This window comes from Hypomesus nipponensis, chromosome 4, assembly GCF_054491055.1.
Source record: "Hypomesus nipponensis isolate SF chromosome 4, ASM5449105v1, whole genome shotgun sequence".
Classification (NCBI taxonomy): Eukaryota; Metazoa; Chordata; class Actinopteri; order Osmeriformes; family Osmeridae; genus Hypomesus; species Hypomesus nipponensis.
Window position 1 is genome coordinate 450096 of NC_140364.1, and position 9905 is coordinate 460000.

General features: G+C 46.8%; 7 non-coding genes and 27 pseudogenes across 7 annotated transcripts; all 34 read left to right on the forward strand.

The window, feature by feature from the left end:
* Window positions 1-30: 30 nt before the first annotated feature.
* LOC146293207 (5S ribosomal RNA) lies at window positions 31-149 on the forward strand (annotated as a pseudogene).
* Window positions 150-325: 176 nt separating this feature from the next.
* Window positions 326-444, forward strand: LOC146293208 (5S ribosomal RNA; annotated as a pseudogene).
* A 170-nt stretch (window positions 445-614) lies between these two features.
* LOC146293209 (5S ribosomal RNA) lies at window positions 615-733 on the forward strand (annotated as a pseudogene).
* A 178-nt stretch (window positions 734-911) lies between these two features.
* Window positions 912-1030, forward strand: LOC146293210 (5S ribosomal RNA; annotated as a pseudogene).
* A 172-nt stretch (window positions 1031-1202) lies between these two features.
* On the forward strand, window positions 1203-1321 carry LOC146293211 (5S ribosomal RNA; annotated as a pseudogene).
* Window positions 1322-1497: 176 nt separating this feature from the next.
* Window positions 1498-1616, forward strand: LOC146293212 (5S ribosomal RNA; annotated as a pseudogene).
* Window positions 1617-1786: 170 nt separating this feature from the next.
* On the forward strand, window positions 1787-1905 carry LOC146293213 (5S ribosomal RNA; annotated as a pseudogene).
* A 178-nt stretch (window positions 1906-2083) lies between these two features.
* On the forward strand, window positions 2084-2202 carry LOC146293214 (5S ribosomal RNA; annotated as a pseudogene).
* Window positions 2203-2376: 174 nt separating this feature from the next.
* On the forward strand, window positions 2377-2495 carry LOC146293215 (5S ribosomal RNA; annotated as a pseudogene).
* A 174-nt stretch (window positions 2496-2669) lies between these two features.
* LOC146293216 (5S ribosomal RNA) lies at window positions 2670-2788 on the forward strand (annotated as a pseudogene).
* Window positions 2789-2958: 170 nt separating this feature from the next.
* LOC146293217 (5S ribosomal RNA) lies at window positions 2959-3077 on the forward strand. Its single transcript, XR_014754402.1, has one exon. It is a non-coding gene; the product is annotated as a 5S ribosomal RNA (ribosomal RNA).
* Window positions 3078-3249: 172 nt separating this feature from the next.
* LOC146293218 (5S ribosomal RNA) lies at window positions 3250-3368 on the forward strand (annotated as a pseudogene).
* A 176-nt stretch (window positions 3369-3544) lies between these two features.
* On the forward strand, window positions 3545-3663 carry LOC146293219 (5S ribosomal RNA; annotated as a pseudogene).
* Window positions 3664-3833: 170 nt separating this feature from the next.
* On the forward strand, window positions 3834-3952 carry LOC146293220 (5S ribosomal RNA). Its single transcript, XR_014754405.1, has one exon. It is a non-coding gene; the product is annotated as a 5S ribosomal RNA (ribosomal RNA).
* Window positions 3953-4122: 170 nt separating this feature from the next.
* LOC146293221 (5S ribosomal RNA) lies at window positions 4123-4241 on the forward strand (annotated as a pseudogene).
* Window positions 4242-4419: 178 nt separating this feature from the next.
* On the forward strand, window positions 4420-4538 carry LOC146293222 (5S ribosomal RNA). Its single transcript, XR_014754208.1, has one exon. It is a non-coding gene; the product is annotated as a 5S ribosomal RNA (ribosomal RNA).
* Window positions 4539-4714: 176 nt separating this feature from the next.
* Window positions 4715-4833, forward strand: LOC146293223 (5S ribosomal RNA; annotated as a pseudogene).
* A 170-nt stretch (window positions 4834-5003) lies between these two features.
* LOC146293224 (5S ribosomal RNA) lies at window positions 5004-5122 on the forward strand (annotated as a pseudogene).
* Window positions 5123-5298: 176 nt separating this feature from the next.
* LOC146293225 (5S ribosomal RNA) lies at window positions 5299-5417 on the forward strand (annotated as a pseudogene).
* A 174-nt stretch (window positions 5418-5591) lies between these two features.
* Window positions 5592-5710, forward strand: LOC146293226 (5S ribosomal RNA; annotated as a pseudogene).
* Window positions 5711-5880: 170 nt separating this feature from the next.
* Window positions 5881-5999, forward strand: LOC146293227 (5S ribosomal RNA). The gene has a single exon (XR_014754209.1). It is a non-coding gene; the product is annotated as a 5S ribosomal RNA (ribosomal RNA).
* Window positions 6000-6171: 172 nt separating this feature from the next.
* Window positions 6172-6290, forward strand: LOC146293228 (5S ribosomal RNA; annotated as a pseudogene).
* Window positions 6291-6464: 174 nt separating this feature from the next.
* On the forward strand, window positions 6465-6583 carry LOC146293229 (5S ribosomal RNA; annotated as a pseudogene).
* Window positions 6584-6753: 170 nt separating this feature from the next.
* LOC146293230 (5S ribosomal RNA) lies at window positions 6754-6872 on the forward strand. The gene has a single exon (XR_014754211.1). It is a non-coding gene; the product is annotated as a 5S ribosomal RNA (ribosomal RNA).
* Window positions 6873-7044: 172 nt separating this feature from the next.
* Window positions 7045-7163, forward strand: LOC146293231 (5S ribosomal RNA; annotated as a pseudogene).
* A 174-nt stretch (window positions 7164-7337) lies between these two features.
* On the forward strand, window positions 7338-7456 carry LOC146293232 (5S ribosomal RNA; annotated as a pseudogene).
* A 170-nt stretch (window positions 7457-7626) lies between these two features.
* On the forward strand, window positions 7627-7745 carry LOC146293233 (5S ribosomal RNA). Its single transcript, XR_014754212.1, has one exon. It is a non-coding gene; the product is annotated as a 5S ribosomal RNA (ribosomal RNA).
* Window positions 7746-7917: 172 nt separating this feature from the next.
* LOC146293234 (5S ribosomal RNA) lies at window positions 7918-8036 on the forward strand (annotated as a pseudogene).
* Window positions 8037-8210: 174 nt separating this feature from the next.
* On the forward strand, window positions 8211-8329 carry LOC146293235 (5S ribosomal RNA; annotated as a pseudogene).
* Window positions 8330-8499: 170 nt separating this feature from the next.
* On the forward strand, window positions 8500-8608 carry LOC146293236 (5S ribosomal RNA; annotated as a pseudogene).
* Window positions 8609-8778: 170 nt separating this feature from the next.
* LOC146293237 (5S ribosomal RNA) lies at window positions 8779-8897 on the forward strand (annotated as a pseudogene).
* A 174-nt stretch (window positions 8898-9071) lies between these two features.
* Window positions 9072-9190, forward strand: LOC146293238 (5S ribosomal RNA). Its single transcript, XR_014754213.1, has one exon. It is a non-coding gene; the product is annotated as a 5S ribosomal RNA (ribosomal RNA).
* A 178-nt stretch (window positions 9191-9368) lies between these two features.
* On the forward strand, window positions 9369-9487 carry LOC146293239 (5S ribosomal RNA; annotated as a pseudogene).
* Window positions 9488-9659: 172 nt separating this feature from the next.
* Window positions 9660-9778, forward strand: LOC146293240 (5S ribosomal RNA; annotated as a pseudogene).
* Window positions 9779-9905: the final 127 nt, after the last annotated feature.

Consider the following 9905-nt stretch of genomic DNA (forward strand, 5'->3'; position numbering starts at 1 on the left):
GGATAAGTAGCCTATGGTTGTCAACTTATTTCGTACGGCCAAACCAGCCTGGCAACGCCCGATCTCGTCTGATCTCGAAAGCTAAGCAGGGTCGGGCCTGGTTAGTACTTGGATGGGAGACCGCCTGGGAATACCAGGTGCTGTATGCTCTTTTGCTCATTCACTTAGAAACTGAAATCTTGCAATATGCACAAGTAGTCCTTCATGAAAGGGGCTGGAAGCTGTTTTCATTTTGACACGAGAGAGAGAGAGAGAGAGAGACCACCTTGCATTGTCAAATGCCAAATCTGTATATGGATAAGTAGCCTATGGTTGTCAACTTATTTTGTACGGCCAAACCAGCCTGGCAACGCCCGATCTCGTCTGATCTCGGAAGCTAAGCAGGGTCAGGCCTGGTTAGTACTTGGATGGGAGACCGCCTGGGAATACCAGGTGCTGTATGCACTTTTGCTCATTCACTTAGAAACTGAAATCTTGCAATATACACAAGTAGTCCTTCATGAAAGGGGCTGGAAGCTGTTTTCATTTTGACACGAGAGAGAGAGAGAGACCACCTTGCATTGTCAATTGCCAAATCTGTATATGGATAAGTAGCCTATGGTTGTCAACTTATTTCGTACGGCCACACCAGCCTCGGAACGCCCGATCTCGTCTCATCTCGGAAGCTAAGCAGGGTCGGGCCTGGTTAGTACTTGGATGGGAGACCGCCTGGGAATACCAGGTGCTGTATGCTCTTTTGCTCATTCACTTATAAACTGAAATCTTGCAATATGCACAAGTAGTCCTTCATGAAAGGGGCTGGAAACTGTTTTCATTTTGACACGAGAGAGAGAGAGAGAGAGAGAGACCACCTTGCATTGTCAAATGCCAAATCTGTATATGGATAAGTAGCCTATGGTTTTCAACTTATTTCGTACGGCCAAACCAGCCTGGCAACGCCCGATCTCGTCTGATCTCGGAAGCTAAGCAGGGTCGGGCCTGGTTAGTACTTGGATGGGAGACCGCCTGGGATTACCAGGTGCTGTATGCTCTTTTGCTCATTCACTTAGAAACTGAAATCTTGCAATATGCACAAGTAGTCCTTCATGAATGGGGCTGGAAGCTGTTTTCATTTTGACACGAGAGAGAGAGAGAGAGACCACCTTGCATTGTCAAATGCCAAATCTGTATATGGATAAGTTGCCAATGGTTGTCAACTTACTTCGTAAGGCCAAACCAGCCTGGCAATGCCCGATCTCGTCTGATCTCGGAAGCTAAGCAGGGTCGGGCCTGGTTAGTACTTGGATGGGAGACCGCCTGGGAATACCAGGTGCTGTATGCTCTTTTGCTCATTCACTTAGAAACTGAAATCTTGCAATATGCACAAGTAGTCCTTCATGAAAGGGGCTGGAAGCTGTTTTCATTTTGACACGAGAGAGAGAGAGAGAGAGAGACCACCTTGCATTGTCAAATGCCAAATCTGTATATGGATAAGTAGCCTATGGTTGTCAACTTATTTTGTACGGCCAAACCAGCCTGGCAACGCCCGATCTCGTCTGATCTCGGAAGCTAAGCAGGGTCAGGCCTGGTTAGTACTTGGATGGGAGACCGCCTGGGAATACCAGGTGCTGTATGCACTTTTGCTCATTCACTTAGAAACTGAAATCTTGCAATATACACAAGTAGTCCTTCATGAAAGGGGCTGGAAGCTGTTTTCATTTTGACACGAGAGAGAGAGAGAGACCACCTTGCATTGTCAATTGCCAAATCTGTATATGGATAAGTAGCCTATGGTTGTCAACTTATTTCGTACGGCCACACCAGCCTCGGAACGCCCGATCTCGTCTCATCTCGGAAGCTAAGCAGGGTCGGGCCTGGTTAGTACTTGGATGGGAGACCGCCTGGGAATACCAGGTGCTGTATGCTCTTTTGCTCATTCACTTATAAACTGAAATCTTGCAATATGCACAAGTAGTCCTTCATGAAAGGGGCTGGAAACTGTTTTCATTTTGACACGAGAGAGAGAGAGAGAGAGAGAGACCACCTTGCATTGTCAAATGCCAAATCTGTATATGGATAAGTAGCCTATGGTTTTCAACTTATTTCGTACGGCCAAACCAGCCTGGCAACGCCCGATCTCGTCTGATCTCGGAAGCTAAGCAGGGTCGGGCCTGGTTAGTACTTGGATGGGAGACCGCCTGGGATTACCAGGTGCTGTATGCTCTTTTGCTCATTCACTTAGAAACTGAAATCTTGCAATATGCACAAGTAGTCCTTCATGAATGGGGCTGGAAGCTGTTTTCATTTTGACACGAGAGAGAGAGAGAGAGAGACCACCTTGCATTGTCAAATGCCAAATCTGTATATGGATAAGTTGCCAATGGTTGTCAACTTACTTCGTAAGGCCAAACCAGCCTGGCAATGCCCGATCTCGTCTGATCTCGGAAGCTAAGCAGGGTCGGGCCTGGTTAGTACTTGGATGGGAGACCGCCTGGGAATACCAGGTGCTGTATGCTCTTTTGCTCATTCACTTATAAACGGAAATCTTGCAATATGCACAAGTAGTCCTTCATGAAAGGGGCTGGAAACTGTTTTCATTTTGACACGAGAGAGAGAGAGAGAGAGACCACCTTGCATTGTCAAATGCCAAATCTGTATATGGATAAGTAGCCTATGGTTGTCAACTTATTTCGTACGGCCAAACCAGCCTGGCAACGCCCGATCTCGTCTGATCTCGGAAGCTAAGCAGGGTCAGGCCTGGTTAGTACTTGGATGGGAGACCGCCTGGGAATACCAGGTGCTGTATGCACTTTTGCTCATTCACTTATAAACTGAAATCTTGCAATATACACAAGTAGTCCTTCATGAAAGGGGCTGGAAGCTGTTTTCATTTTGACACGAGAGAGAGAGAGAGACCACCTTGCATTGTCAATTGCCAAATCTGTATATGGATAAGTAGCCTATGGTTGTCACCTTATTTCGTACGGCCATACCAGCCTGGCAACGGCCGATCTCGTCTGATCTCGGAAGCTAAGCAGGGTCGGGCCTGGTTAGTACTTGGATGGGAGACCGCCTGGGAATACCAGGTGCTGTATGCTCTTTTGCTCATTCACTTAGAAACTGAAATCTTGCAATATGCACAAGTAGTCCTTCATGAATGGGGCTGGAAGCTGTTTTCATTTTGACACGAGAGAGAGAGAGAGAGACCACCTTGCATTGTCAAATGCCAAATCTGTATATGGATAAGTTGCCAATGGTTGTCAACTTACTTCGTAAGGCCAAACCAGCCTGGCAATGCCCGATCTCGTCTGATCTCGGAAGCTAAGCAGGGTCGGGCCTGGTTAGTACTTGGATGGGAGACCGCCTGGGAATACCAGGTGCTGTATGCTCTTTTGCTCATTCACTTATAAACTGAAATCTTGCAATATGCACAAGTAGTCCTTCATGAAAGGGGCTGGAAACTGTTTTCATTTTGACACGAGAGAGAGAGAGAGAGAGAGACCACCTTGCATTGTCAAATGCCAAATCTGTATATGGATAAGTAGCCTATGGTTGTCAACTTATTTCGTACGGCCAAACCAGCCTGGCAACGCCCGATCTCGTCTGATCTCGGAAGCTAAGCAGGGTCAGGCCTGGTTAGTACTTGGATGGGAGACCGCCTGGGAATACCAGGTGCTGTATGCACTTTTGCTCATTCACTTAGAAACTGAAATCTTGCAATATACACAAGTAGTCCTTCATGAAAGGGGCTGGAAGCTGTTTTCATTTTGACACGAGAGAGAGAGAGAGACCACCTTGCATTGTCAATTGCCAAATCTGTATATGGATAAGTAGCCTATGGTTGTCACCTTATTTCGTACGGCCATACCAGCCTGGCAACGCCAGATCTCGTCTGATCTCGGAAGCTAAGCAGGGTCGGGCCTGGTTAGTACTTGGATGGGAGACCGCCTGGGAATACCAGGTGCTGTATGCTCTTTTGCTCATTCACTTAGAAACTGAAATCTTGCAATATACACAAGTAGTCCTTCATGAAAGGGGCTGGAAGCTGTTTTCATTTTGACACGAGAGAGAGAGAGAGACCACCTTGCATTGTCAATTGCCAAATCTGTATATGGATAAGTAGCCTATGGTTGTCAACTTATTTCGTACGGCCACACCAGCCTCGGAACGCCCGATCTCGTCTCATCTCGGAAGCTAAGCAGGGTTGGGCCTGGTTAGTACTTGGATGGGAGACCGCCTGGGAATACCAGGTGCTGTATGCTCTTTTGCTCATTCACTTATAAACTGAAATCTTGCAATATGCACAAGTAGTCCTTCATGAAAGGGGCTGGAATCTGTTTTCATTTTGACACGAGAGAGAGAGAGAGAGAGAGAGACCACCTTGCATTGTCAAATGCCAAATCTGTATATGGATAAGTAGCCTATGGTTTTCAACTTATTTCGTACGGCCAAACCAGCCTGGCAACGCCCGATCTCGTCTGATCTCGGAAGCTAAGCAGGGTCGGGCCTGGTTAGTACTTGGATGGGAGACCGCCTGGGAATACCAGGTGCTGTATGCTCTTTTGCTCATTCACTTAGAAACTGAAATCTTGCAATATGCACAAGTAGTCCTTCATGAATGGGGCTGGAAGCTGTTTTCATTTTGACACGAGAGAGAGAGAGAAAGAGAGACCACCTTGCATTGTCAAATGCCAAATCTGTATATGGATAAGTTGCCAATGGTTGTCAACTTACTTCGTAAGGCCAAACCAGCCTGGCAATGCCCGATCTCGTCTGATCTCGGAAGCTAAGCAGGGTCGGGCCTGGTTAGTACTTGGATGGGAGACCGCCTGGGAATACCAGGTGCTGTATGCTCTTTTGCTCATTCATTTAGAAACTGAAATTTTGCAATATGCACAAGTAGTCCTTCATGAAAGGGGCTGGAATCTGTTTTCATTTTGACACGAGAGAGAGAGAGAGACCACCTTGCATTGTCAATTGCCAAATCTGTATATGGATAAGTAGCCTATGGTTGTCAACTTATTTCGTACGGCCACACCAGCCTGGCAAAGCCCCATCTCGTCTCATCTCGGAAGCTAAGCAGGGTCGGGCCTGGTTAGTACTTGGATGGGAGACCGCCTAGGAATACCAGGTGCTGTATGCTCTTTTGCTCATTCACTTAGAAACTGAAATCTTGCAATATGCACAAGTAGTCCTTCATGAATGGGGCTGGAAGCTGTTTTCATTTTGACACGAGAGAGCGAGAGAGAGAGAGACCACCTTGCATTGTCAATTGCTAAATCTGTATATGGATAAGTAGCCTATGGTTGTCAACTTATTTTGTAAGGCCAAATCAGCCTGGCAACGCCCGATCTCGTCTGATATCGGAAACTAAGCAGGGTCGGGCCTGGTTAGTACTTGGATGGGAGACCGCCTGGGAATACCAGGTGCTGTATGCTCTTTTGCTCATTCACTTAGAAACTGAAATCTTGCAATATGCACAAGTAGTCCTTCATGAAAGGGGCTGGAAGCTGTTTTCATTTTGACACGAGAGAGAGAGAGAGAGAGACCACCTTGCATTGTCAATTGCCAAATCTGTATATGGATAAGTAGCCTATGGTTGTCAACTTATTTTGTACGGCCACACCAGCCTGGCAACGCCCCATATCGTCTCATCTCGGAAGCTAAGCAGGGTCGGGCCTGGTTAGTACTTGGATGGGAGACCGCCTAGGAATACCAGGTGCTGTATGCTCTTTTGCTCATTCACTTAGAAACTGAAATCTTGCAATATGCACAAGTAGTCCTTCATGAATGGGGCTGGAAGCTGTTTTCATTTTGACGAGAGAGAGAGAGAGAGACCCCCTTGCATTGTCAAATGCCAAATCTGTATATGGATAAGTAGCCTATGGTTGTCAACTTATTTCGTACGGCCAAACCAGCCTGGCAACGCCCGATCTCGTCTGATCTCGGAAGCTAAGCAGGGTCGGGCCTGGTTAGTACTTGGATGGGAGACCGCCTGGGAATACCAGGTGCTGTATGCTCTTTTGCTCATTCACTTAGAAACTGAAATCTTGCAATATGCACAAGTAGTCCTTCATGAATGGGGCTGGAAGCTGTTTTCATTTTGACACGAGAGAGAGAGAGAGAGACCACCTTGCATTGTCAAATGCCAAATCTGTATATGGATAAGTAGCCTATGGTTGTCAACTTATTTCGTACGGCCAAACCAGCCTGGCAACGCCCGATCTCGTCTGATCTCGAAAGCTAAGCAGGGTCGGGCCTGGTTAGTACTTGGATGGGAGACCGCCTGGGAATACCAGGTGCTGTATGCTCTTTTGCTCATTCACTTAGAAACTGAAATCTTGCAATATGCACAAGTAGTCCTTCATGAAAGGGGCTGGAAGCTGTTTTCATTTTGACACGAGAGAGAGAGAGAGAGAGACCACCTTGCATTGTCAAATGCCAAATCTGTATATGGATAAGTAGCCTATGGTTGTCAACTTATTTTGTACGGCCAAACCAGCCTGGCAACGCCCGATCTCGTCTGATCTCGGAAGCTAAGCAGGGTCAGGCCTGGTTAGTACTTGGATGGGAGACCGCCTGGGAATACCAGGTGCTGTATGCACTTTTGCTCATTCACTTAGAAACTGAAATCTTGCAATATACACAAGTAGTCCTTCATGAAAGGGGCTGGAAGCTGTTTTCATTTTGACACGAGAGAGAGAGAGAGACCACCTTGCATTGTCAAATGCCAAATCTGTATATGGATAAGTAGCCTATGGTTTTCAACTTATTTCGTACGGCCAAACCAGCCTGGCAACGCCCGATCTCGTCTGATCTCGGAAGCTAAGCAGGGTCGGGCCTGGTTAGTACTTGGATGGGAGACCGCCTGGGAATACCAGGTGCTGTATGCTCTTTTGCTCATTCACTTAGAAACTGAAATCTTGCAATATGCACAAGTAGTCCTTCATGAATGGGGCTGGAAGCTGTTTTCATTTTGACACGAGAGAGAGAGAGAGAGACCACCTTGCATTGTCAAATGCCAAATCTGTATATGGATAAGTTGCCAATGGTTGTCAACTTACTTCGTAAGGCCAAACCAGCCTGGCAATGCCCGATCTCGTCTGATCTCGGAAGCTAAGCAGGGTCGGGCCTGGTTAGTACTTGGATGGGAGACCGCCTGGGAATACCAGGTGCTGTATGCTCTTTTGCTCATTCACTTATAAACTGAAATCTTGCAATATGCACAAGTAGTCCTTCATGAAAGGGGCTGGAAACTGTTTTCATTTTGACACGAGAGAGAGAGAGAGAGAGACCACCTTGCATTGTCAAATGCCAAATCTGTATATGGATAAGTAGCCTATGGTTGTCAACTTATTTCGTACGGCCAAACCAGCCTGGCAACGCCCGATCTCGTCTGATCTCGGAAGCTAAGCAGGGTCAGGCCTGGTTAGTACTTGGATGGGAGACCGCCTGGGAATACCAGGTGCTGTATGCACTTTTGCTCATTCACTTAGAAACTGAAATCTTGCAATATACACAAGTAGTCCTTCATGAAAGGGGCTGGAAGCTGTTTTCATTTTGACACGAGAGAGAGAGAGAGACCACCTTGCATTGTCAAATGCCAAATCTGTATATGGATAAGTAGCCTATGGTTTTCAACTTATTTCGTACGGCCAAACCAGCCTGGCAACGCCCGATCTCGTCTGATCTCGGAAGCTAAGCAGGGTCGGGCCTGGTTAGTACTTGGATGGGAGACCGCCTGGGAATACCAGGTGCTGTATGCTCTTTTGCTCATTCACTTAGAAACTGAAATCTTGCAATATGCACAAGTAGTCCTTCATGAATGGGGCTGGAAGCTGTTTTCATTTTGACACGAGAGAGAGAGAGAGAGACCACCTTGCATTGTCAAATGCCAAATCTGTATATGGATAAGTTGCCAATGGTTGTCAACTTACTTCGTAAGGCCAAACCAGCCTGGCAATGCCCGATCTCGTCTGATCTCGGAAGCTAAGCAGGGTCGGGCCTGGTTAGTACTTGGATGGGAGACCGCCTGGGAATACCAGGTGCTGTATGCTCTTTTGCTCATTCACTTATAAACTGAAATCTTGCAATATGCACAAGTAGTCCTTCATGAAAGGGGCTGGAAACTGTTTTCATTTTGACACGAGAGAGAGAGAGAGAGAGACCACCTTGCATTGTCAAATGCCAAATCTGTATATGGATAAGTAGCCTATGGTTGTCAACTTATTTCGTACGGCCAAACCAGCCTGGCAACGCCCGATCTCGTCTGATCTCGGAAGCTAAGCAGGGTCAGGCCTGGTTAGTACTTGGATGGGAGACCGCCTGGGAATACCAGGTGCTGTATGCACTTTTGCTCATTCACTTAGAAACTGAAATCTTGCAATATACACAAGTAGTCCTTCATGAAAGGGGCTGGAAGCTGTTTTCATTTTGACACGAGAGAGAGAGAGAGACCACCTTGCATTGTCAATTGCCAAATCTGTATATGGATAAGTAGCCTATGGTTGTCACCTTATTTCGTACGGCCATACCAGCCTGGCAACGCCTGATCTCGGAAGCTAAGCAGGGTCGGGCCTGGTTAGTACTTGGATGGGAGACCGCCTGGGAATACCAGGTGCTGTATGCTCTTTTGCTCATTCACTTAGAAACTGAAATCTTGCAATATACACAAGTAGTCCTTCATGAAAGGGGCTGGAAGCTGTTTTCATTTTGACACGAGAGAGAGAGAGAGACCACCTTGCATTGTCAATTGCCAAATCTGTATATGGATAAGTAGCCTATGGTTGTCAACTTATTTCGTACGGCCACACCAGCCTCGGAACGCCCGATTTCGTCTCATCTCGGAAGCTAAGCAGGGTCGGGCCTGGTTAGTACTTGGATGGGAGACCGCCTGGGAATACCAGGTGCTGTATGCTCTTTTGCTCATTCACTTATAAACTGAAATCTTGCAATATGCACAAGTAGTCCTTCATGAAAGGGGCTGGAAACTGTTTTCATTTTGACACGAGAGAGAGAGAGAGAGAGACCACCTTGCATTGTCAAATGCCAAATCTGTATATGGATAAGTAGCCTATGGTTTTCAACTTATTTCGTACGGCCAAACCAGCCTGGCAACGCCCGATCTCGTCTGATCTCGGAAGCTAAGCAGGGTCGGGCCTGGTTAGTACTTGGATGGGAGACCGCCTGGGAATACCAGGTGCTGTATGCTCTTTTGCTCATTCACTTAGAAACTGAAATCTTGCAATATGCACAAGTAGTCCTTCATGAATGGGGCTGGAAGCTGTTTTCATTTTGACACGAGAGAGAGAGAGAGAGAGAGAGACCACCTTGCATTGTCAAATGCCAAATCTGTATATGGATAAGTTGCCAATGGTTGTCAACTTACTTCGTAAGGCCAAACCAGCCTGGCAATGCCCGATCTCGTCTGATCTCGGAAGCTAAGCAGGGTCGGGCCTGGTTAGTACTTGGATGGGAGACCGCCTGGGAATACCAGGTGCTGTATGCTCTTTTGCTCATTCACTTATAAACTGAAATCTTGCAATATGCACAAGTAGTCCTTCATGAAAGGGGCTGGAAACTGTTTTCATTTTGACACGAGAGAGAGAGAGAGAGACCACCTTGCATTGTCAAATGCCAAATCTGTATATGGATAAGTAGCCTATGGTTGTCAACTTATTTCGTACGGCCAAACCAGCCTGGCAACGCCCGATCTCGTCTGATCTCGGAAGCTAAGCAGGGTCAGGCCTGGTTAGTACTTGGATGGGAGACCGCCTGGGAATACCAGGTGCTGTATGCACTTTTGCTCATTCACTTAGAAACTGAAATCTTGCAATATACACAAGTAGTCCTTCATGAAAGGGGCTGGAAGCTGTTTTCATTTTGACACGAGAGAGAGAGAGAGACCCCCTTGCATTGTCAATTGC